Below are 5,000 nucleotides of genomic sequence, written 5' to 3'. Positions count from 1 at the left end.
ATTTGACACTTTGTCGTTTTTCCAGACCTTTTTTCACGCATTGGGTACTCCGCCCATTCACTCCCATTCATTTGACACTTTGTCGTTTTTTCAGCACTTTTTTCGCGCATTGGGTACTCCGCCCCATTCACTCCCATTCATTTCACACTTAGAAAAATCATCCGAGCGGCTCTCCACGCATTTTATAGCCGCTTTGGGGCTCCAGCCGCCTCGGCCTTCATTTCTGACTAGGCTCGTGTGGACTTTGTCGTTTTTTCAGCACTTTTTTCGCGCATTGGGTACTCCGCCCCATTCACTCCCATTCATTTCACACTTTGAAAAATCATCCGAGCGGCTCTCCACGCGTTTTATAGCCGCTTTGGGGCTCCAGCCGCCTCGGACTGCATTTCTGACTAGGCTCGTGTGGACTTTGTCGTTTTTTCAGCACTTTTTTTACACATTGGGTACTCTGCCCCATTCACTCCCATTCATTTGACACTTTGAAAAATCATCCGAGCGGCTCTCCACGCGTTTTATAGCCGCTTTGGGGCTCCAGCCGCCTCGGACTGCATTTCTGACTAGGCTCGTGTGGACTTTGTCGTTTTTTCAGCACTTTTTTTACACATTGGGTACTCTGCCCCATTCACTCCCATTCATTTGACACTTTGAAAAATCATCCGAGCGGCTCTCCACGCGTTTTATAGCCGCTTTCAGACTCCTGCCGCCTCGCCTGCACTTCCGCCTCGGTCCGTTAGGATTTAGGCCTTTTTTCAGCACTTTTTCTCCGTTCCTCCGGGGCGACAGCGGCTCTCCACGCATTTTATAGCCGTTTTCAGACTCCTGCCGCCTCGCCTGCACTTCCGCCTCGGTCCGTTAGGATTTAGGCCTTTTTTCAGCACTTTTTCTCCGTTCCTCCGGGGCGACAGCGGCTCTCCACGCATTTTATAGCCGTTTTCAGACTCCTGCCGCCTCGCCTGCACTTCCGCCTCGGTCCGTTAGGATTTAGGCCTTTTTTCAGCACTTTTTCTCCGTTCCTCCGGGGCGACAGCGGCTCTCCACGCATTTTATAGCCGTTTTCAGACTCCTGCCGCCTCGCCTGCACTTCCGCCTCGGTCCGTTAGGATTTAGGCCTTTTTTCAGCACTTTTTCTCCGTTCCTCCGGGGCGACAGCGGCTCTCCACGCATTTTATAGCCGTTTTCAGACTCCTGCCGCCTCGCCTGCACTTCCGCCTCGGTCCGTTAGGATTTAGGCCTTTTTTCAGCACTTTTTCTCCGTTTCTCCGGGGCGACAGCGGCTCTCCACGCATTTTATAGCCGTTTTCAGACTCCTGCCGCCTCGCCTGCACTTCCGCCTAGGTCCGTTAGGATTTAGGCCTTTTTTCAGCACTTTTTCTCCGTTTCTCCGGGGCGACAGCGGCTCTCCACGCTTTTTATAGCGGTTTTCAGACTCCTGCCGCCTCGCCTGCACTTCCGCCTAGGTCCGTTAGGATTTAGGCCTTTTTTCAGCACTTTTTCTCCGTTCCTCCGGGGCGACAGCGGCTCTCCACGCTTTTTATAGCCGCTTTGGGGCTTTAGCCGCCTCGGCCTGCATTTCTGACTAGGCTCGTGTGGACTTTTTCAGCACTTTTTTTGTGCATTGGGTACTCTCGCCCATTGACTCCCATTCATTTGACACTTTGTCATATTTTCAGCACTTTTTTGGCGCATTGGGTACTCTCGCCCATTGACTCCCATTCATTTGACACTTTGTCATATTTTCAGCACTTTTTTGGCGCATTGGGTACTCTCGCCCATTGACTTCAATGCATTTACTGCAACTCCTGCCTGTGTCCGCCAGAGGGCGTCTGGCTTAACAGCGGCTCTCCACGCTATTTCTATCCGCTTTGAGGCTCCAGGCAGCTCGGCCTGGGTTTCTGAATTTCTCCCTTGACACTTTGTTACTTTTTCACCTTTTTTCTCATTTCATCCAGGGACACAGCGGCTCTCCACAGACTTTCCCGCGGCCCCTGGGCTCCAGGACCCTAGGCATGGGTTTCTGCCTAGCTCCCTTGACACTTTGCCATTTTTTCACCTTTTTTCTCATTTCATCCAGGGACACAGCGGCTCTCCACAGACTTTCCCGCGGCCCCTGGGCTCCAGGACCCTAGGCATGGGTTTCTGCCTAGCTCCCTTGACACTTTGCCATTTTTTCACCCTTTTTCTCATTTCATCCAGGGGCACAGCGGCTCTCCACAGACTTTCCCGCGGCCCCTGGGCTCCAGGACCCTAGGCATGGGTTTCTGCCTAGCTCCCTTGACACTTTGCCATTTTTTCACCTTTTTTCTCATTTCATCCAGGGACACAGCGGCTCTCCACAGACTTTCCCGCGGCCCCTGGGCTCCAGGACCCTAGGCATGGGTTTCTGCCTAGCTCCCTTGACACTTTGCCATTTTTTCACCCTTTTTCTCATTTCATCCAGGGCAACAGCGGCTTTCCACAGACTTTGCAGCCGCCCCTGGGCTCCAGGACCCTAGGCATGGGTTTCTGCCTAGCTCCCTTGACACTTTGCCATTTTTTCACCCTTTTTCTCAATTCATCCAGGGACACAGCGGCTCTCCACACACTTTAGAACCGCCCCTGGGCTCCAGGCAGCTCGGCCTGAGTTTCTGAATTTCTCCCTTGACACTTTGCCATTTTTTCACCCTTTTTCTCAATTCATCCAGGGACACAGCGGCTCTCCACACACTTTAGAACCGCCCCTGGGCTCCAGGCAGCTCGGCCTGAGTTTCTGAATTTCTCCCTTGACACTTTGCCATTTTTTCACCCTTTTTCTCATTTCATCCAGGGACACAGCGGCACTCCACAGACTTTACAGCCGCCCCTGGGCTCCAGGCAGCTCGGCATGGGTTTCTGCCTAGCTCCCTTGACACTTTGCCATTTTTCCACCCTTTTTCTCATTTCATCCAGGGACACAGCGGCTCTCCACAGACTTTGCAGCCGCCCCTGGGCTCCAGGACCCTAGGCATGGGTTTCTGCCTAGCTCCCTTGACACTTTGCCATTTTTTCACCCTTTTTCTCAATTCATCCAGGGACACAGCGGCTCTCCACAGACTTTACAGCCGCCCCTGGGCTCCAGGACCCTAGGCATGGGTTTCTGAATTTTTCCGTTGACACTTTGCCATTTTTTCACCCTTTTTCTCATTTCATCCAGGGACACAGCGGCTCTCCACAGACTTTACAGCCGCCCCTGGGCTCCAGGCAGCTCGGCCTGAGTTTCTGAATTTCTCCCTTGACACTTTGCCATTTTTTCACCCTTTTTCTCAATTCATCCAGGGACACAGCGGCTCTCACAGACTTTAGAACCGCCCCTGGGCTCCAGGACGCAAGGCATGGCTTACTCTCGCCCATTGACTTCAATGCATTTACTGCAACTCCTGCCTGTGTCCGCCAGAGGGCGTCTGGCTTAACAGCGGCTCTCCACGCTATTTCTATCCGCTTTGAGGCTCCAGGCAGCTCGGCCTGAGTTTCTGAATTTCTCCCTTGACACTTTGCCATTTTTCCACCTTTTTTCTCATTTCATCCAGGGACACAGCGGCTCTCCACAGACTTTGCAGCCGCCCCTGGGCTCCAGGACCCTAGGCATGGGTTTCTGCCTAGCTCCCTTGACACTTTGCCATTTTTTCACCTTTTTTCTCATTTCATCCAGGGACACAGCGGCTCTCCACAGACTTTGCAGCCGCCCCTGGGCTCCAGGCAGCTCGGCCTGAGTTTCTGAATTTCTCCCTTGACACTTTGCCATTTTTCCACCCTTTTTCTCATTTCATCCAGGGACACAGCGGCTCTCCACAGACTTTGCAGCCGCCCCTGGGCTCCAGGCAGCTCGGCCTGGGTTTCTGAATTTCTCCCTTGACACTTTGCCATTTTTTCACCTTTTTTCTCATTTCATCCAGGGACACAGCGGCTCTCCACAGACTTTGCAGCCGCCCCTGGGCTCCAGGCAGCTCGGCCTGGGTTTCTGAATTTCTCCCTTGACACTTTGCCATTTTTCCACCCTTTTTCTCATTTCATCCAGGGACACAGCGGCTCTCCACAGACTTTGCAGCCGCCCCTGGGCTCCAGGCAGCTCGGCCTGGGTTTCTGAATTTCTCCCTTGACACTTTGTTACTTTTTCACCTTTTTTCTCATTTCATCCAGGGACACAGCGGCTCTCCACAGACTTTCCCGCGGCCCCTGGGCTCCAGGACCCTAGGCATGGGTTTCTGCCTAGCTCCCTTGACACTTTGCCATTTTTTCACCCTTTTTCTCATTTCATCCAGGGCAACAGCGGCTCTCCACAGACTTTGCAGCCGCCCCTGGGCTCCAGGACCCTAGGCATGGGTTTCTGCCTAGCTCCCTTGACACTTTGCCATTTTTTCACCCTTTTTCTCATTTCATCCAGGGACACAGCGGCACTCCACAGACTTTACAGCCGCCCCTGGGCTCCAGGCAGCTCGGCATGGGTTTCTGCCTAGCTCCCTTGACACTTTGCCATTTTTTCACTCTTTTTCTCATTTCATCCAGGGACACAGCGGCTCTCACAGACTTTAGAACCGCCCCTGGGCTCCAGGACGCAAGGCATGGCTTACTCTCGCCCATTGACTTCAATGCATTTACTGCAACTCCTGCCTGTGTCCGCCAGAGGGCGTCTGGCTTAACAGCGGCTCTCCACGCTATTTCTATCCGCTTTGAGGCTCCAGGCAGCTCGGCCTGAGTTTCTGAATTTCTCCCTTGACACTTTGCCATTTTTTCACCTTTTTTCTCATTTCATCCAGGGACACAGCGGCTCTCCACAGACTTTGCAGCCGCCCCTGGGCTCCAGCCAGCTCGGCCTGGGTTTCTGAATTTCTCCCTTGACACTTTGCCATTTTTTCACCTTTTTTCTCATTTCATCCAGGGACACAGCGGCTCTCCACAGACTTTCCCGCGGCCCCTGGGCTCCAGGACCCTAGGCATGGGTTTCTGCCTAGCTCCCTTGACACTTTGCCATTTTTTCACCCTTTTTC

Source organism: Dunckerocampus dactyliophorus, unplaced genomic scaffold (assembly GCF_027744805.1).
Source record: "Dunckerocampus dactyliophorus isolate RoL2022-P2 unplaced genomic scaffold, RoL_Ddac_1.1 HiC_scaffold_41, whole genome shotgun sequence".
NCBI classification, from domain to species: Eukaryota; Metazoa; Chordata; class Actinopteri; order Syngnathiformes; family Syngnathidae; genus Dunckerocampus; species Dunckerocampus dactyliophorus.
The sequence above is the reverse complement of the archived record's forward strand: the minus strand, read 5'-3'. Positions refer to the sequence as shown.